Source organism: Parasteatoda tepidariorum, chromosome X1 (assembly GCF_043381705.1).
Source record: "Parasteatoda tepidariorum isolate YZ-2023 chromosome X1, CAS_Ptep_4.0, whole genome shotgun sequence".
In the NCBI taxonomy this organism is placed as follows: Eukaryota; Metazoa; Arthropoda; class Arachnida; order Araneae; family Theridiidae; genus Parasteatoda; species Parasteatoda tepidariorum.
In genome coordinates this window covers 81,539,821-81,562,471 of record NC_092214.1, presented here as the reverse complement: position 1 = coordinate 81,562,471, position 22,651 = coordinate 81,539,821, and the positions used below count along the sequence as shown (strand labels likewise).

The 22,651-nt window shown below is 27.0% G+C and overlaps 1 protein-coding gene and 1 long non-coding RNA gene across 2 annotated transcripts in view; one reads left to right on the top strand and one right to left on the bottom strand.

Annotated features, from left to right (window-relative positions):
* The window catches only part of LOC139427025 (uncharacterized), a 95,745-nt gene extending 78,854 nt beyond the window's left edge, over window positions 1-16,891 (bottom strand). The window contains exon 1 of the long non-coding RNA XR_011638159.1: window positions 16,427-16,891. This is a non-coding gene — a long non-coding RNA (uncharacterized lncRNA). The remainder of the gene's footprint in view (window positions 1-16,426) is intronic.
* Window positions 1-22,651, top strand: part of LOC107456058 (uncharacterized) — a 78,135-nt gene that overhangs the window by 26,366 nt on the left and 29,118 nt on the right. The gene's annotated exons all lie outside the window — the stretch shown is intronic.

Below are 22,651 nucleotides of genomic sequence, written 5' to 3'. Positions count from 1 at the left end.
GCTTAAAACTCTTTAAAATTGAAACCCTAATATAAATGCAAAAAAATGTATATATATAACATAATGTAGTATTGTTTTAAAGAAGTATTTTTTAATTTTAGCATTTGAATTATTTTGGTCACGTAAACTTGAAAAGTAAGAAAAACTTTTTGATTTCATAAAATTTCTTTTTTGATACTGTATGCTAAAACTATAGATGCCATACTTAAGAGTGTAATAAAATAACGTATATAAATTATTTCCAAAAGAATCACATCATTTTAGTATATTCTCGAGGAATAACAATGCTTTTAACACTAAAGTAAAATTTAAACGTAATTAGGACTACTGCTTTGATCTTGGACGTCATTTATTATAATTAAGAGTTGCATAATGTATTTATCTTGAGCTCCTTTCCCCGATAAAATGTCTACTCATATTCTCAAAAGATAAATTGAATTATTTTGTGAAACGAGATACACACTGAAAACCGAGAATATTCTGTTAGCAAAATTGAAGAGAACGTATGTATAAATCATTCTCAGAAAATATATTTCTTTGGTACTCAAATTGAATTTACCAATGATGGATGTGTTTTTAATTTAAAAACGTTTTGATTTATCCGAGGCATGTAATATTTAAGTTACTAACTGAGTATAGCTATTTTTAATGATAATGTTAAAATTTATTTATAAGAGTAAAATTTGTTTACAGTTATTCGAAAGCTATTTTTCATACATGATCATACTAGAATAGTATGAATATCGGTAGTAATTTTCACAAGTTTTTTTTTTCCATTTAATTTTAAACTCTTAATTTGACCACATATTTATACGAAAATTAGTGTTGTAATTATGTCTAAAATTTACAAATTAGCAATCATGGATGTTGATTTCTTTTTAAATTTGAATTAAATATATTCAAGACATTATTCGAGAGAATTTTAAGTTTTTTTATTGTTCTTAAAATACCTAACAACTGGAAATGTGATTTATAAACATTTTATCTATTCAACTTTACTATATTTTAAGCTTACCTTCTAGGAAGAAAAAAAGGCTTGTAAGCATGAAATCGTTTAAAAATGAAGCTAATAAAAAGCGAAAAGGTGACTAGTAAAGAAGTGAATAAAAAATGAAAAATTTGAAAAGGGAAAATGAAATGAAATCCAAATAACTATCTTTAAAGATTTATCAATTAATTAATAATAAAGTTATCATCATTTCAGGGTTTTTGGTCAAACTGATTGAATTGTCTGATAATTGTTTCCGACCAATGATAAGAATTTATTTATTTATTTGTTGAGACACCTAGGTAAACTTACAATATGTATTAAAATATAGACAATGCTCTCATTCGGGGTTATGTGAGTCAACGTCGAATATCAGATATACGTCAATTAAGGAGCATTTGCCTCAAAAAGTAACTAATTAATAAGTAACTTTGGACTATTTTTACACTTCATTTTCATAACTATTTTTTCTAAATGTGTGATAATAACTGGTATAATTTTAAAAAGTGGAATTCTTGATGATCCGTTATTATTAAAAAAAAAGAATTATCAAACATATGGATCATACATTTTTTTGCTTTTAACTCGAATTCCTGTTTTTGTATCAGTAATAGCTTTATTATACAAATATATGTTTTTAGCAAGAAGTTTTTCTCATCGTAAGCTCATTACACAGATTTTAAGTTGAAACCTCCATCCCTTAAAGGTGATTTTGAGTCAAGAGTGCAATACTTATTGAGTTATTACAGACAATTAATCGGGAGTTATTACTATAAAGTCAATCAATTCATCCTCGCGTAGGGAAATTATCAGAGTTGGCCGTTGATTACAGTAATCGATTACAACTGTAATTGATTACAGATAATTACAGCTATGTAATCAATTACTTGTAATCACGATTACAAGTAATCAATTACTTGTAATCGTGATTACAACTTTCAAAAAATTTTGATTACAGCTGTAATCATGATTACAATTTTGATTACAGTAATCAATTACTTGTAATCACGATTACAAGTAATCAATTACTTGTAATCGTGATTACAACTTTCAAAAAATTTTGATTACAGCTGTAATCATGATTACAATTTTGATTACAGTAATCAACTACTTGTAATCACGATTACAAGTAATCAATTACATGTAATCGTGAAAACAACTTTCAAAAAATTTTGATTACAGCTGTAATCATGATTACAATTTTGATTACAGTAATCAATTACTTGTAATCATGATTCCAAGTAATTGCGATTACAAGTAATCACAACAAAAACGATTACGAGTAATTATGATTGCAAGTAATCAAAATATATGGCTACATGTAATCATGATTACATGTAATTGTGATTACTTGTAATCAAACTATACGATTACAAGTTATTACGATTGTATACTATAGTCAAATTTTTTATGTAAGTATTCATGTGTTTACATATTTTTATGTACATAGAATGTACGCACGCATGAACGTACAATTTGCGATTCCTATACATACAATGTATGCACAAACGTTGTTTGTACGTACAATATTCATAATTATATTGTAATATACTTAATGCAATGCGCATATGCTTAGTACATATAATTATGCATTTATGATACATGTACGCATGTATGTTAGTTTGTACAAAAAGGCAATGTTTTGTATCTTTGTATACATAGACAATGTATGTATGAACGTATATGAAAATAATGTTTATGCGTTTGCATGCTTTTATGTACTTAAGTGCATATATTGTATAAATTTACGATAATAGCACGTATATACAATGTACGTTTGTATATAAAATTGTACGTATTTGCGTACAATATGTAAAAATGTTATTTAAAGGTACAATATATGCACATAGTTGCGTAAATAAAATGCGTACATGTATACATGCATATTTATATGTACATCGATATATGTGCACGCAAAGTATGTACTTATGTACAACTTACGTATGTACTTGTATAACTACATACTTTGTTAATACTTATGCGCATGTAATGCATGGATGTACAAAAAAATAGTTATATGCACAATGTATGCATGTGCATACAACGTATACATGTACATAATTACAAGTAATGTACAAATACGTGCGTACATTTAAATATATGTAATTACAATATACACATACATTGTGCATACATTAAAAAAATTTATATGAGTAAAGTTATTAAAATTTGTTTTAAAATTATTCTAAGGTATATGAAACTCGACCTCATATTTTTTAGAAAGCAAACGATAATTTTATTTGGAATTTCTAAATATTAATTCCACACATAAAATTTACCGTTTTTCTTACCATTTAAAAAATTTCTATGAATCATGCATTATGTTATAAAAAAAATAAATCTGTATTGTCAAACATTTCATGAAAATACCTGAAAATAATTTTTTATTCAGAGAATTTCAAAATGATATAGAACAATTAAAGCTGAAAACTAAATTTAAATATCGTTTGATTTTGTCATTTAACTTGCTTGAGTCATTAAAAGTTAACTTACATGCATTTTATTTATTGCATTGTACACATATTTAGACATAAATGTAATGTACATATGTATACGTGTAATGTATGTACGCATGTACAATGTATGTACATACATTCATGTATTGTACGTGCATATATAGTACATATGGATATGCATACATGGAACATACGTGTATTGTACATGTGTGGATACATTCATTGTACATATATACATTGCACCATATGCATAGATAGGGATAGCATGCATGTACACATGTAAAATTTGTACGAAAGAATTATGCCCAATATATTTATGCACATACGTACTGTATATGTACACACATATGTACATTATATGAACATTATATGTTCATTTCATCATATGTACATTATATGAATATACATCTGTACGCTATATGTATATACATCTGTACGCTATATGTATATACATCTGTACAATATATGCATCTCAAATGTGTGTATGTACGTACGTTATGCATGTCGAATGCATGTATGAATATATGTGAAATATAAATACGCCCAATGTACGTACAATAGTTCACAAATGTATTATGCATATTTGGATACTTACATTGAGCATGAACATATTATGTACATGTACATAAATACACTGGACATGCATATCATGTACATGTATACATACATATATTGTACATCCTACAGATATACCTATATTGTACATGCATACATATATTGTACTGTTCATAAATAAATTGCACATACATGCATGGGACATACATTGTACAGACAATGTATGTATGTTCGTACAAACACAAGTACTTGTATATACATGCGTACATGAACATAGATATACATTTTACATACACAAATATTTGCATAAAATGCATATATTCATTGTGTATAAATGTACATGCCTACATTGTTTGCACATACATACGTAATTATTATCTATATACATACGTACATATATTTTATACCTACAATATAAGTGTATGTACATGTGTGTGATACTAAAATGTCTGAACATATGCACTAGATAAAATCATATGTACATACATTTCAGTTACATTCATTTGTACGTATACAAATACGTACAAAATGCAGTACATGTTAATACGTGCAAAATGTATCATTATAAAATACATTCTACTATCTACTGTAAAATATAATCATTTATAAGAATACAATAGTCTTGTAATCGTGTAATTGGATTACATGTAATCAAAATTACATGTAATCAAATTACATGTAATCAAATTACATGTAATCAAATTACATGTAATCATATATTTTGATTACTTGTAATCATAATTACTTGTAATCGTTTTTGTTGTGATTACTTGTAATCGCAATTACTTGTAATCATGATTACAAGTAATTGATTACTGTAATCAAAATTGTAATCATGATTACAGCTGTAATCAAAATTTTTTGAAAATTGTAATCATGATTACAAGTAATTGATTACTGTAATCGACTATGTAATCATGATTACAGCTGTAATCAAACTTTGTAATCACGATTACAAGTAATTGATTACTGTAATCAATATTGTAATCATGATTACAGCTGTAATCAAAATATTTGAAAATTGTAATCATGATTACAAGTAATTGATTACTGTAATCAAAAAATGTAATCGATTACATTTTTGGCCAACTCTGGAAATTATGAGTCAGCATATGTATTGTAACCACTTTCATGAAAGTGTTCTTATCGTAAGAAATGAATTAAGTTAACTCAATTTTACAAACATATTTTAAAGAATGCTTTATTTAAAGCTTCCTTCGTCTTTGTAATTATTGTATTATCAAAATTACAAATTAAAATATTGTCTTTCAAGACATAATGCTTGGTTATATAAAATATAAGAATATTTTGTGGCCACTCGGAACAAAATAAATTAAAACAAAGTTAAACTTTAATAGAATTGATTTACTGGGTCGATAAATCATACAACTTCCGAAAGCATATATTGAAAGTGTGTGAATGTGTCCTCTCTGTAAAACGGGATGTGACGTATGTAGGTTGTCAAGTACAGTACAGTACTGTGACAGTCAAGCTGTTCTTCCATCAATAACAAGGTGTAAATTCATATCTTCTTGAATATGCGATTGTTTCTCAGTACTTTGTGATCTTTCTCCTCGTAAAAAGGTATACCTACACTGGGAGCCTGAGCACATGGGCATTTCTGGTAATGAGTTAGCCGAGGAATTAGCACGGACCGGCTTAAGTGCGATTTTCAGTAGCCCTAAACCAGCTTCGGGAATTTCTCCCACATCCTCCAGGGCATCTATTTTCAAGCTCTATTCAAAAATTGCCCATGAGCAATGGCGTAACTCGGACGAACAAAGACAAGCTAAGGAGTCCCTGGTCTTAAGCCCTGGTGTGCATAAAAAAGAGCATTTGGGATAACATTGTGTTAAGTCCTGGGAACTACAGGATATTCCTGCCAGATGTTTACTGAACTTTGTTTCCGACATAAAACTGTTCCACCAGTCGTGATCACGTGTTTGGATACAATAGACCTCTGGTCGATGTGCTTTACTTCTGCCTAACCTCTAAGTCTAAGTACAGTCCATCTACTAATTGTATTTATTGTTGCTCAGGATGGTGTGCTCGTTACAAAGCTCTTCAAAATTGAAATACAGATAGAACAAAATAGAAAAACTTATACTATGGGACAGGATGGGATCGAACCTCAATGTTACAATCGATTCCTCTTTATAATGTCTTTCTCTAATCTGAGCAATTTCTTCATTCATTCTAGGACTTATAATAAATCATACGTTGCCAAGAACACACAAGCCTGCATGTGCGTGTAATAATAAATAAATAAATAAAAACTTGGAATAGTGATGTTTTTTTAAAAATTATATTTACAGCAGTCTGGCCTTTTCGCCAAACGCTATTTAAAATGGAGGTAATTGGTGCGAATCAAAGCCTAACAGTGGGTGCGTAAGTGAATAAATTTAGTTTAGATACATAAACAGGCTGGTCTTCTTAATTCAAAGATTGGCTTGTCTCTTGCCAAAGTGCAGAACAAACATCTCACAAGTGAGAAAAACAGCACAAAAAATATCGAACCCACTACCTGTACGCATCAGAGAATTTGGCAGCAATGGAGGCCCCAATAATATATAGTTGTTTTATCGTTACCTCCTCGTGCACTGTTGTTGTTCCACTGACCGTTCTGAATAGTGAGTTCGAATCCCACTATTAGACTGAATATATATATTCCTGCTGGACTGGATAGACTTTCGTGAAATTGTGCTATCTCTGTTACTCAAACTGAAACGAGTTTTTAAGTCGTTCTTTGTATTTACAGAGAAACTCACATCAGTACGTAAACAAATAAATAAATCCCCCTACGCCATAAGTCATGGATAAAGCATTCACCATAGTATGATATAGCTGAGATTAGTATCTTTGAGACACTTTTATTAAACATTTAAAGCCATCAGTTTAGTGTCTTTAACCCTTGTTATAATTGAGAAATTATATTAGAATAAGAAATAATTAACCGTCTTCTAACTCCTATCAATCATTTAAATAAACCACCATTTTAAGTAATCAGATTATTATCATTCTATTCGGAAAAAGGCATAAGCGTCAAAATGTTCAAACAACCAAATAAATGGTAAAAATGAGTGGACAGTTTTGAAGAACATTTTGGTAATTTTAAAGTGATTCTTTAAAGTATTTAATTGATTAAATTTGCTATTTAGTTTTGTAATTGCTACTAAATGCTTGATAATAGGAACTATAATTATGAAATCCAGAATCTTCGGTATACCATTACCATAGCAAATTTCCAAATCATTGGTTTAAAAACAGTATATTTTAATTTCGTTACCAGAATTATGCTTTCTTTTACCAGAAATAACTTTACTATACAAGTAAGGTAATTTTTCCAGAATTTTTTCTAAGTGTAATAATGGAAGTTTTCAGAAGTCTCAAGAATAAGCACTCATTTGCAATATCACAATGCAGAGTTCATCTCTCACAAAAAAATATGATCACGAAAATGTTGCGTGTAAAAGGCTAACAACTATTGTTGGGTAGATGCGTATCATCTGTCTTTCTTGTGATGCTCCAAAGGCATATCAATCAACATCCTTCTTCTAAGAACTATTACGGAACGGAAGACAAGCGAAACTGTAAGTAGGTAAGATGAGAAAGTACTTTATCATCACCCACGTCTTAAATGATGAAATTATCAACATATCAGAACTTATTAAGTGGCCAAAGAATTGGCTGAATTTTGATGTGATTTTTATTTATGGTAGATGGAGAAATTCTTTATGGTTATTCCTTGAAGACTGCTCAACAAGCATTGCTTGACCCCATTGAAACCTTTAATGTTACCGCTATTTATGTTAACAAAGCCCTTCGTCAGTATTCTTTGCATTTTCCGAAGTTGATCAAATCGCTTTACATCAATATTTAAAAATTAATGAATTTGTTGATACGTATTCTTACCACGGTCTTATAAAAAGTGAAAAATACGTAAATATGAAAAACTCTTTTCATATTCTTAACAATGTATTGAAGCATAATTTGAAATTATTGAAGAGAAAAAATTTAAAAAATGAAACTATGACCTAGTGACTATGACTATCAATCAATAAGTATTATGGCGGAAGGTTGAACTACTTTTCTTGAGATAATGGAATCTCTATTTTTCAAGAGATAAAGTGGACCAAAGAAATCAACCTGGATTATCATTCGAAACTCTCAGTCTATGAAGACTGTAAAATAATCATAAACTAAACACTAATTTTGGCTAGAGTTAATTTCAATGATTTGAACAAGCATGTTTCAATTGAATGACAAACATAATCTACATAAATGTCAGTCGATGCATCTAAAATATACTTACTAAAATAAATTTCATCAGGGATGCTGGAGGCACAATTTGTTTCTAATTTTAAACAATGCAATAAAGAGATTTTAGAAAGTATATTTGATTGATTTGTTTTATATCCTATAATAACGGGCTTACTCAATTTTATTTCAGTAGATATTTCTACATAAATTTGAAAGCTTCTGGTATTGCTCTGAGTATACATTTGAGGACTTTAAAATTGGATTTTTTAAGCTACTACTTCAAGTGGTTTTGACAGAAAAAAAAATTCTTCGTCCTTCTCTTTCTTAGAGAGAAAAAATTCTTCAGTAGTGTTGCATGTCTATTAATGAAGTCTTCGCCATCCTTCTAGAATGAACAAAAATACAGATAAAAAGTTTCATCAATGTCTAATTTAAAACAATTAATTTAAAAACTTTGTTTACCAGAACTACTTAACTATAAAATGCTATAAAAACATAAAATACTACGCCTATTTAGACATGTAATGATTTTTGTGTTTGTTTTATTTCTTATTTCAAATATCAAAAATATCCTGAGTTTCTACATCTGTTTTATTTTCGAAAAAATTATTGAAAAAGCACTGTTTTCTTTCAAATAATTAATAATAAATAATCCCTTTGATATACTAACAGCTTAAAATAGGGATTGAATCATATTTAATCTTCTTTTTTATTTGGAATAAAAGTCAAAAGAATTTGATAAATAGAAAGTACATCCCTCACTGTTGTTTTCCTTTTTTGTTTTCAACAAACATTCCTCTCTCCAGTTTGAGTTTCATTGCACTTCAATATTTGGTGAAAGTCACATAAAATGTACGCAAGAGACAGAAAAGTCTCATTGTTCCCTCGAACATGAAAAATATTTAAGTTACTACATAACTTTTATCATTTTATTTATCGGAAATGGAGTAACTGTTTGAAAAAAGAAATATATATTTATTGAAATTTATGTTGTCATATATTAAAGATTCTATGATATGAAGAAAATGTTTTTCGTCTTTTTATTAATGGAATGTATATGATTTAGTATGAAAATAAAAAATTAGAAATTTAGGATGAAAATAACATTGCGAATACTTAAAAATTCCTTCTCTTTTTTTGCTGTCTAATGCTTAAACAAACAATTAGCATATTTTTAATTTTTATTTTTGATATAATTTTCAACAATCTGTTAAAATATTTAAGACAATTTTTTTGTAAAGATTAAAAAATAAAGTTAAGCATCGTTTACAAGCATATTGTGATAAAATTGGATTAAAAGCTACTCTGAAAAAATTCCGAATCAAATTACGATATACTGATAGCCTGAGTGCAGTTACTTTTTACTAAAAAATTTATTGCATCTGCCGTAATTTTTTATTGTAATTATTTACTGTAAAATGACTGAATCACTGTAATTAAATAAATATTACTGTAAAAATTACGGTAACAAAATTGACAGTAAAATGGATTTTACGAATTCTTCACCAAGAGTGTCAAAAAAGTACTTTTTACGGTAATTTGATTCGGAATATTTTACAATGTAGAATAGATTGACAATTTATTGATCAGAATTACGTCAGTTTTGTGTATATATCTTACTTTATAAAACTAGCAAAATGAGAAAATTTATACTACAATATTCTACTCACTAAATTATTTGAGAACACTATTATTAAATTTTTAAATTTTCTAACAGCAATAAATTTATAAAAAATTCCGTCATAAAAGTACAAATTGTACTATTGGTAGAATTGTGCATTTAATTTAATTTAAAAAATATAGCAAGCAAATTTTATTTTTTTCTGTCATGCTTATCAAATGTCATAATATAATTACCATACTCTGCTAGTTCAAAACACTTTTCTTAAATTACATAAAAATAAAATTGTTTACAGAGTGAACTTTGCCTTAAAATAAACATAGAATTCGGCTTTTTTGAATAACCTTTCAAACATTCAAATTCGACTGCGTGGATATTTTTCGGTCTTCCTTACAAAACTTCTAAAACATTTAATCTAATTCTGAAAGATGGATTTAAATACTTCAAATATTTTTCAACTAAATTTCTAACAGTTTTTGTATCTTTTCCTAAAATATACAACAACTATATTGAACAATATAAAGCAATAATTTAATAATCAATATTTATACGTTAACTACAAATAATGTATGTAGTAAAATACTGTAGTACTTTTAGTAACTATAAATAATGTAGTTACTAAAAGTTCTAACAATTTCTAATATCTTTTCCCAAAATATACGGGCACTGTATTGAACAAGAGAAAGCAATAGTTTAATAATCAATATTTATACATTAACTACAAATAAAATTCTAAAAACAATTCGCCTCCTGTAGTTTCCAATTACTTTTCCACTTGAAAAAAATATATATAAAGAAGAAATTAAGTAAACTTGTTTTCTAAAAAAAAGACATTTCACAATAACACTCTTCCTAAGACTCCTTAAACAAATGACGATGAATGCCACGTTTGCTTTTAAAACTTTCGAATATGTTATTTCTTCTAGTAGGATATCCAATTCCTTCCAAAATCACTTTAGAATTTGGTCACGTATTCCTTCATTTACATCCACTTTTCTCGTTTTCAGATTACACTGTATATTGAAGTTAAATAAAGACCCTATATTTGAGTCATCAAACAAACCTTTTGTAGTTTTATTTAGATAAGTTTACATTCTTGAAGCTCCAACCCAGTCGGAAAGAGAACAGAAAGAGACTAAGAAATAATTCAGAATGTACACCATACGCTTTACAGGGTGTTCCATAACCACCACCTTTTATCTATGTTTTTAGTATTCTAGCCAAATATGAAGTTGAAAAGTTTAAATTTCAAGTTCTTCAATAATCACCGCCTTTAACATATGTTTTTAGTATTTCTTCCAAGAAGGAAGTCAAAAACGTTTACAAAATATAAGATGTAAATTAATATGCAAGCAAGAAAAAAACAAAAAACGTTATAAAAATCTGATGACTCAGTATTGGAAAAAGTGGGATTGAAGACATCAAAACCAGTTTAATTACTGAATAGAAACTTGAAGTTAATTAGATAACTTTGCTTGTTTATTATGTAAACATATTTTGAGCGTGCCATTTAAATCTTTATGTAAGATATATTTGCTACGAAAATTTTATTTTAAATTGTCTAGCAAAAATTTTGTTTTTGAGTTTAGTAATTTATTAAATAAAATGATTAATTTATTAAATATTATCAATAGATATTAAAAATTATCTTCTGTAAATATTACTTAAACTATTTGAACTAACTCAATTTAATTATTATTATTTTTCTGCACTTAAAATTAACTTAATTTTTAAAACAACAAACATTTTCATTTCAAACTATATTTCCTTTGCATTTAAATTATTATTAAATAAATGCCTTTAAATATATTTCATTGATTTTGATTACTTAAGATTGAAAATGAGAAAGTTATAAATTATTCATAAGCCTTACCTAATTGCTTCTTTCTTCGATCATGTGAATTTAATTAAGAATAGATTCCAAATCTATTTTTTAAATTTTGAATCAGAGTTCACATTTTCCTTTTTAAACTAATTCAAATAAAGGCAGATAGATTTTTGAAGCAAAATAATTGAATTTCCATGCGTAAAATTATTTCTCAGCTTTTCAAAACCGTTGATGTTAAAAGTAAACCCTTGATAAAAATAAAATCTGTGAAATTAGCATTTATTATGCTTTAGTGCTCCTAATATCTAATTATTTCTAATAACTGATGCAAAAAGTTTGCAAAATCTATCTGCAAAGGAAAGATGCAAATTTTTTATTTAAACTGGACAAAGTTATGCATTACCTCGGGGAACGTAAATCAATTTACTTTTTGAGGAAGTATATTTTTAGTGACGACCTTGCTAAAGAGATTTTATATGATTGGTTTTAAATATGCATTTATGCCTTTATTGTTAATGGATAAAAAGCTGACTTCTTGAAATTTTTTTAAAAAGCTTTATATAAATTGAAGAACGTGATTTTTATAATAAATGTATCCATTTTATTTGAATCATAATTTTTGTTTTGCTTTAAGAATAATGAGTCAAACTGGAAAATATTAGAAAAACTAATAAAGAGCCGTTTAAAAACTCGTTGATTTTACTTTATAAGTCCCAGCAAAGTATAAGCATTGCATGTAAAGCCGGGCGTTTTAGGCAAAGTATGAAATATGAGACTTCTGCATACTTTCCCGAGGCATTGTATATAATACCTAGGCATTCTATAGAATGGTAAATGCTAATTAAGAAAAGTAAGAGAAGGTCCTGATTAGACTATTATATAAATTACGTGAATTCCTCAAGGATATAAATGTTATTCTGAAAAATAATGACAGTGCCATTAAAAAGATTCAAAATGCATTAAAAAAATGGAAGTTGTTTAGAACAAAACTTTTCTTATATAGATAAACAAAATTGTCATTTGTAAAAAAGTAATTAAAATAAACCAGCTTGTTGCATTATGGTCATATACGAAACGAATCGGAGTCACACTTGGCCAATTTCTCATTTGGCATTTTATAGAGAGCCTAGGAAACGTGCAGACATGAATCGTTTCATATATTGCCGATTAGTTTCAGGCATTATATGCAATGTCTTCTATAGAATGTCAAATTTCAAACTTTAACTGTAACACCACAGAGAATTGCAGAATTGCTATTTAAGCTGTATTTAGAACTAAGAAACATTCAATTATTTTATGAGTGTTTCAAAATCTTCTTGATTCTTCATCATTGTTGCGAAAATTAAATTAGTTATCATTTATTTTGGCAAAATAAGATTGCTTTCATATTCAAACTGTACTTAAATTTGAATTGCACAACATACGGTCTTTCAAAATTTAAGCTGACTTTCTTTTAAGAAGCATTCAGCATTAGTTTTAGCAAACATGGCAGTTTTTTTTAAATCTGTGCACACTTACTTTACTTGCATCTTTAAAAAGTTTTCAAAACAGTTTTTAGAACAAAATTTAATTTAAATAGCTACTAATCAAGTTTTAGTTTTCTTAATTAAACAAATTATATTAAGCATAACAGTATTCAGTATAAGCATTTGTGATCGTTTGTATTGTTTCAGTTTTTTCAAAACAAATTTATTTTAAATAGCTGCATATCTTTTTATAAATAATAATTTAATGCCTAACGCTCAGTAGTTTTGCTACCTACAGTCCCAGGTCAAATTATTAGATGCACTTTAAGATTCTATGTGAAATCTTAATTATCAAGTAATACTATAGAGTTTTACGCTGCTGAAACCGGTTATTTACGTCCGTGTATCAATTGGTTTAAATTGTAAGAACAAATAGGAGGAATCACCTGAATAAAAACCCATTACATGTATGTTTAAATATTGCATTCAAACTCGAGCAAAATATGTAATTATTAAAAACCTGCTGTGCATCTAATATCTCGGCCTAATTATTATACCTGATATATTTAAATAATGTATCGTCTAATTTATCCAATCGTAGAATTTATATTATATATCGTCTAATTTAACCAATTGATATACTAACGTAAACAAGTGCAAACCGGTTTCAGTCACGTAAAAACATTAAAGCTGTATAATGATAATTAAGATTTTACATAGAATCTTATAGTGTGTCTGGCCAGGGACTGTATACAAGATGCTAACTCGGTTTATACTTATTAGTCCTCTAAGTTATTCACTCAAATAATGCATTATAACAATCATTTCAGCTTCATTTGTATTCGCTGCATCATTTATAATGATAATTGCAATGAAGGAGAGAATCTTGCTTGTCCATTTCCAGTTCAGTGCAAATTGTGATTATTATGCGGGAATCCAAGAGAATCTATTCTTCACAATTGTTAGACTGCTTTGTAGCTTTAAATTGGAATACCCACAAGAGTACTCCCGCTTAGTTGTTTCTTAGAGAAAGCAGTACGCGATCAATATAATGATGATAAGATCGGTTTTGATAATTACTTTAAATTCTCCGATCATTATTGTTCAACAAATTGTATGCATCAGGATCAATTAAAGATGAAGTAGTACGTGACGCCTTATTTAATACCTTATAATGAGAAGGGAGAAAATACTCATTTTCATTAAAAAAAATTTATCGAATATTTTAAATATCCAGCTTAAATTATTACTCATCTTAAATTGGAATAAAGATAAGGAAAGATAATAAAGATACTAAAAACATTAAAATAAAGATATTTTGATACTTAATATTTTTAAAAAAAGAAACAAGTAAATTTCTTATTTTAAATATCCAGCTTAAATTAAGTATTACTCAGCTTAAATTAAAATAAAGATAATAAGAAATAATAAAGATACTAAAAACATGAAAATAAAAATATTTTGATACTTGATATTTCGAAATAAAGAAACAAGTAAATTTTTTTTGTCAGAAATAATTTGTATATGATTAATGATAAAGGCCTATATGTTAAATTCATCTTAGAAAATTTAGATAGTTTTAATAATATTTTACTTCAATTTTTCTTTTTATGTACGGATCTCACGAAAATTAATAAAATTAAGTATATTTAGCTACAAAATTGTATCAAAAACATAATTTAGAAGAACGTCTAAACTATTACTCATTTTTAAAAACATTGTCAATTTGCTATAGTTTTAAAAAAAACGCTCAGATGTCATAAAATTACTAAATCTTAGTTAAGTAATAGTTTTTAAAATATTAATAAATTAGATTAAATGTAGAAGTTAGACACATTTTTAAAAACACCAGTAATTTGGCACTTATTACAAGCGATCATATATATTAGTCACATAAAATATTATTAAAAATTTCAGCTTTTTCTTTCAAATTGCTCTTTTTTAACTATAATTATGTTCTAACATTTAAAAACTTCAAGTTTTCGGAGTATAGTTACTATTTTTATAAATCTATTAATTTTAATTTATTTATATTTGTTGTAATTACTTTTTTCTTGGTTTATTCTAAAAAACTCATCAAAAGTTGATTTTTATCTGACTCACTTCGAAATACTTGAAAATATTATATGATTCATAATAAAAGAATTTACAAACATATTTTTAGTTATCAACAAATGTCTCTCTATTTTAAACAGATATATTTCTATAAAATAAGCCATTTTATTTATATTTTTTATACCTTTAGTGCGCATAAAAAAACAACAGGTTTGACTTTTACTTATACTTGGTTTATGCATATTGATAACTATTAGCACTTAAGACAAAACCGTATAAAGCATATAAATTCAGCTCATATTAATTCTGTATTGACAGAACAGAAAGTCTCAATTTCATCCCAGATGAGTTTAAATACACATAGTAAATAAATTGACAAAATTGAAGAAATTTCACTTAATTTAACAATAGAATATTTCTGATGTGGTTCTGTTGTTATCTACTTAATCCTGTGATATAATAACTTTTTTGTAACCGTCGTTGAACAGCCGACCCAATATTTTGGGTTTACGATTACTAATCTTCAACTCCGTAGTCTTGTTTTTTTTGAACCCAAAGCGGAAGACAAGGGAACTCCTAAATTAAGTATTGGGAGAAATTTGCCTTAGTAGAGGATTTTTTTATTGGATTTTTGATGCGCTATATTGAGAGGAAAACCACGAAAATCTCCTACGGTTAGACTGATGGCAAGGGGACTCTAACCCATGATCCGTCTACCATTTTACGTCAGCACTGTGGTCGGCTTCGTAGCTATTGCTGGGATTCGAACCCTGTTTACCTCATTGGAAAGCAAACGCTTAGTCTCCTGAGCCATAACGGATCAAAAAAAATTTTTAAAAAATGAAAAATAAATAAATACAAAATAAATAAAAGTAAAAAACAAAAATAATTATGTAATTATTTAAATATTTGGAAAGGGTGACTTCTGGTACTTTGTTTCGCATTTTTTGTATTTAACAAGTCCAACAAAACGTATTTATTTATAGTGAACGTATTTATTTATTTATAGCTCTGAGCAGTATAGAAATAAATTCATTTTAAAATCTTAAGATTTCTTGTTTCTTAGACACGTTTTCCAATGGAGTGCCAAGCTTAATGTCTTCAAAACAATTTTTGGGAATGTGTAATTTATTTGTTTTTAAAGCACATCTTTGATGCCAAAAAATAAAATCTGTTTAGCTATAAGATTTGTCTTACCTCATACGAATGGCAGCTGTTTTATCTGAGGCACTTCGAATATCAAAGCAGCAATCTAGAGTAAATTATCTTCGAAACAGTTTTGTTTTATAGATAATGAAGCATCTGTTTAACATAACTATGTCTTAAATTGTCCCAGTCATAAAAATGCGCAGCTTATTATCCATTTCCTCTTATATAATCGTTCAGAAGAAAGTGTGTACGAAGTCGATTAAACGTTCTTCGTCCAAAACAGCTTTTTGCCTTCCGGATATACTAAAAACAATTTTCTATGAAAATAAAATTCTATTTTATGTCAAGACATGTTTACACTGACACTAAATACGTAAATGTATAAGAGGCGATCGAATTTGTTTGGGAATGTGCCAAAAGACATTTGCTGTTTTCTATGCTGAACGTTACAAATGCAGGAAGGGAAAACTACTTTTATTACTTAAACTTCCCAAGAAAATGATCCAGCGTGAACAAATGTATCAATTACAAAAAATTATCTAGAAAATGTGTTACCGAAACAAAATGCTTTAGATAAGCATGTTCGATACATTTAGTTTTAGTTTATATCCTATTGCAATTCTGAATTATGAACAACTGAATTGTGTACTTAAATTGCCCATAACCAATTCGAAAGATAGGATAAATTAAGATTATTTTATTTTTTTCAACATTTTTAGAAAACATTTTAAAAATTCAATTCTCGAAATGAAAATTAAATAAAAATCAAATGTTAATTAAGTTACCAAGGACTGATGAAATGAGTTCCTAATTTTTGATTGAAATTAGTACATAACTTAAATTGAGTCATTTAACATTAAGGGACCAGTTTTTAAATCCCACCTTATTTCAAATCTGTAATCAGCATTCCTTAAAATTTGTACGAATGATCCGGACAAGTCAAATCAGGGTATGTGAAGTACCATATCTAAAGTCAAAACAGAGTGTAATTCTACATAAAAACATTATAATATGAAAAAGTTACAATTATTACACTAAACATATTTTCTATTGGCTCTATCTGTAATAATTCAATAATTTTTTTTCTCAGAATTAGTGCAGATACTTGATAGTCAAGAGCCACCATTTTGTTAAATGTTTTAAGAAATATTTTTGGAATTATTGAAGCTTATTTTTTACTAAATCTTGTTTATATTTAAAGCATATTATTATATACTGAATATTTGAATTTTTTATTTGATAAACTGCTTCGAAATCAGAAGGTTGTAATTTATCATGGCACAAAGTTTTAAAATAGTCTCGCAGCAGTTTAATCCAAATTCTTTACTGTATAGGTTTCTTTGAAGAATTTAAGTATCATTTTTGAGATACATTAAAATTTTTTTATCAAGAAAAAAAAATAATAAAATCGTTTATAATAACAAATTCATTAGGTAAATATTATTATAATGAACATGGTCATGTTCCAAAAATTTTAAATGAAGGAAAGAAGTTCCCTTAAAGAAATCAAGAGAATCGTTCTTGTTCTCTCATCTTGAATTTCTGTAAAGATAAAACAGCTGGGACGGAGATCCCGAAGTTCTCAGTCCAATCGCCAATAATTAAGAATGAAAAGCAAGTGAATTATTCCTAACGGGCAGTTAAAAGCGTAGGAAGAGATCCATAATTGGCGATTTATTGAAAGATAACATAGCCAAAAGTAAAGCCAACCACCAAAATTAAATTTGAAAATAATTTGGGGAAGAGTGATCGCCAAAAAGACTGTGTGAATTAGTATAACCATGTCACATTTTTGTGGTAAGAAATAAAGAGTTATAAATAGATTTTGTTTTCGATTTAGTCGCAACAATCAATTAATGAGTTTTACATTTGCATAGAAATAAAAAAAAGTTAATCGTTGCATTGCTTGAAAAAAGAATTAAATATTTATATTAGCTTTTTATAAAAAAAATTTAGTAAAAATTAACAATAGATTTGATTTAATTAAAATTTGATTAAGAGTGATTAAGAAATAAATTTAAAAAATTAAGGACATTTCAAAATATAGGAAATAATGTGTGTTGTTATTCATACTAGAATTTTTAAGTCTAAAAACTACATTTAATGACTGTATTTACAGTCAAGTTTCAAAGAAAACTTTTTCATATACTATCAAAACATTTTGTTTTCAAGATCACACCATAAAACCATTTTTGAAGCCACACCATAAAACCAAAAACAAGGAATTGAATTATTTTTATGGCGCAAGGTAAAATTGCTGCGAAATTCCCCGATTTTTAAATTCTACAGTTCTACAGAGTGTTTTTAATTTTATGACTATAACATCTATTTACTATGTTGTTAAAATCTATTTTCTCAAAGTGAAAAATACGATACAAAGCGTATATTAAATTTCAAAAGAGCATCAACAAAGTTTTTTTTTGTTTTTTTTGATGAAAGTGATCCCTGACGGCATCAAACAGATTGTAAAATACTTTTTCTTACTTTTTGTTTTCCGTTACGTGACTAAGTTTCACGTCGTGAGCTACTTTCTTTTTAGATATTGATTATCAATAAATCCTACATTTCTGTGAGTGAAATTGCTTTCATTTCTGAATTTTTTTAAAGCTATCTGGATTCCTACAAGAAAAGTTAGATACTTAGATATTTTTACAATTTACAAAAAACTATTGAATGGAGGATAAATATTTTGAAAATAATACGAGAATCGTTAGAATGGGCTATTTTAATCAATTTTAACCTTTAAAAAAATGTAATAGAATGTCTTATTGCATTTATAAATTTTTGAGAACTATTTCGATACCTACAAGAAATATTAGATCGATATTTTTACTGCCTACCAAAAACTGTTAAATGTCAATTTCGTTTTGGTAATGAAGCAAAACAAATGAATGGTACACAAATACAGATATTAATACTAATACCTAATATGCCAATATACCTAAGATATATTGTTTATATTAGATGTATTAAGGTATTATTATGTATAAAGTATTAAGGTATATTAGGTATTTTATATAATAATATTTCCATAAGTATATCCTATCTTCATTTGGATATTTAATGTTTTAAATTAGTATAAATATTTGAAAACAAGCAAAGAAAGGAATCTTTCGTTTTGGCTATTTTAATCAATTTTGGCGTTAAAATAAATATTACAGCACTGTTTTCTTGTGTTTCTAAATGTTTGAATTATATCTATGTTCCTAGAGGAAATGATACATACTTAGATATTTTACAGTCTAAAAAACAATTGGATGTATTATTTTGCACAAAAATTCGTGAAAAAAAATAAAGAGTTTTTTTTTTAGCCATTTAATCTTTTAATAACTATTACAACAATGTTTGGGTTAAAGAATTATGTTTAAATTCCATTAATCTCGTAAATACACTATTTAATACATAAGTAAAAATGAATGTTTTTTCTTCAAACATTAATCCAAGTGTAAATGTTTATATAATTAATAAAAAAGTTAAAATTTCAAGGTTTAATTTTATAAAAAAATAAATAGTTTTCAATAAAATTAAAAAATCAAAATGATTTCCAAGCTTTTTTGTGTTAACAAATGGTTATGTAATTTTTTTTTTGCATTTATGCAAGAGTCATGGCAGGTAAATAATGTTTTCTATGAAGCGAATACTTTAAATTATGAAAAATAATATATTCAAAACTTATCCTGAAGTAATTACATGCAAATTTGAGACAGATTAAAAGTTGGCAAGTATTTTGCTTCCAAAAAATATTATTTCAACCATTTTAATAACATGCCAACAACAAATCTTCGCAGGTTTCTTGTATGATTTTAAAAAAAAGTTGGAACACTTTGAATTTTGCTACACTTTTATTGTATAAAAATGATTATAACAGTTCTGTCATTTTTCTGTAGAAGCAAGACTTACTAATTATATTATTCAAACGATTGAATTTTGAGAGTTTATGTTGTAAAATTTTTGTTTTTAACACTCACTTTTCTATTTTTATTATTAATATATGTACACATTCTCTAATTCCTACACTACATTTATACTTAATAACTTTTTTCTTGAAGTCGCTTTTCTGGAAGTAACAGATTTGATTGCTTCATAATAGTATTCCTCAATTTTTTTCCTTTAATCTGTATTGTTTCTAATAAATCTTCATGAATATTTAAAATTTTAAGATGTATCTATTTTTTTAAATACTAATTGAAAAATAAGCAAAAAACAACCCCCAGGACCCATGTTTCAGAAACAGTCACATTTAAAATTATTTATAAATCTTATTCATTTGCAGCGTTTTCATGTCTTTCTAACACAAAAGTATGAAGGTAATATCTAGCATATTTAGGCCAATAAATTTTTAGTAAATATCAAAGAATAAAATTGGTTGAAATTAACAAACAATTAATTATTGGTTAAGTAGTTAAAATCAAATGTTGTTTTAATAAGATTTTAAAATGCGATAATTTAAGCTCCCTTTGATCTCTCTCCTCCACCACAACCATATGGTATATAGCATTTCGCACTAAAACTGGTTATTAAGGGACAATATATATAATTTCATACAAAAAGCTTATATCTTAGTTGGGAGCATATTATTATTAGAGAAGTCAATTGATCTTAGGGAACCTAGGTGAAGTTGGTATACACTTTAACAGCAATATTCAGAGGGATGGCTTTTCCGTGACAAATAATATTAGTAATGTAAATTATTTCCTGAAAAGCATTTTTCAAAATATAGTTATCATTGCAAGGCTAAATTGAATAAAGTTTTATGAATAAAATTGGAAATAAAGTAATTTTCGGAATATTATAATTCCATATTTAAAAAATGCACGCGGGGTGCATTTTTGGGGAAAAAAAGTGGTGATCGGTTGTCAAACAAATTTTCAATTGTCATTTGTTACATTTAGTCATTCTGTAGCAACCGTTAATTTCGTTCTGAAGTGCGAGAATTTCTATTTACATGAGACCAAAAAATAAATTTTATGCTTATAAATCATTTTAAAAAAACCTCTTTTTTCTATACCCAGTAGTATTTATGTTTGCGATTACTGATTTAAGTATTCATTAGAATATATGTTTAATAATAGTTAACCTAATTAGTTGCGAGAGTACGAGAAAAATTACAATATTCGATGCTGCAAATAATTCGATTGAAATTCCAATAATGCGGCAGTAAGATATTGTCTCAAAAGATAAAAGCCGGTTAGTACTAGAAAATCGAGAAACACTTCCTCTTAAAAATAAAATAAAATTTTTATCGATATCATACAAAATCGTAAAATATATCACGATAAAGATAAAATATATCACGATCACAAAATTTAAAATATATCATATCATAATAAGTCACTTTAGTAATTCTTCTATGCCTAGAAAACATACACTCATATGCTATATATACTCACAAAATATAACCTCTAAAAGATAAAAATATATCACGATATAATATAAAATTGCAAAATATATCAAAATAAAGCATATCATGATCATAGAAATCAATAAAATATATCTCTATAAAGATAAAATATCACAAAATATAAAATACACCGTATCATAATAAGTCACGTATCTTTAGTAATTCTTCTATGCCCACCAGAATAGCGTACCTTTTAGGCTCTCTGATTTAAGCATTCATTTGAAAAGAGCTTTAATAATAGTTGTCGAGGAATTAGTTGCGAGAATATGATAATAATCGGAGGAAAATTGCAACTTTACTGATATCCCCCATCACAAAATCGAAACCTCTTTCCTCAACACCAGAATTATATTGAACAGACTGCCAATAATTAGATTGAAATTCCAATAATGCTTGGGGAATGCGGCAGTAAGATATTGTGTTAGGAGCATCTCTGGATGATAAAAGTCGGAAATACTTTGATCAAGAAACACTTCCGGTCACCTCTAAAAGATAAAATAAAATAATAAAGGAAAATATAATTTCAATAAATCTTTGCATTTCATTTATATAGTCATAGTCGAACTCACATTATTTGCAGAGATGTCATTTCATCAAAATTCATATTTTATTGACTGGAAAATCTGTTACCAGAAACATTTTGTTCCCGTTTTGTTTATGCATTATCGTGATTAATACACAAAATTATAGGTCCACAGTAACGAAATTTTTGATATCTTTTATGACTTATAATTTTCATTATCCTTTGAGTCAGTTATTATAAAATATTTTTAAAAAAATATGTATTTGAAAATAAAATCAAATATTTCAAACAATTAAATGCATAAATAATAATAATAATAATAATATAATATATATATGTATATATATAT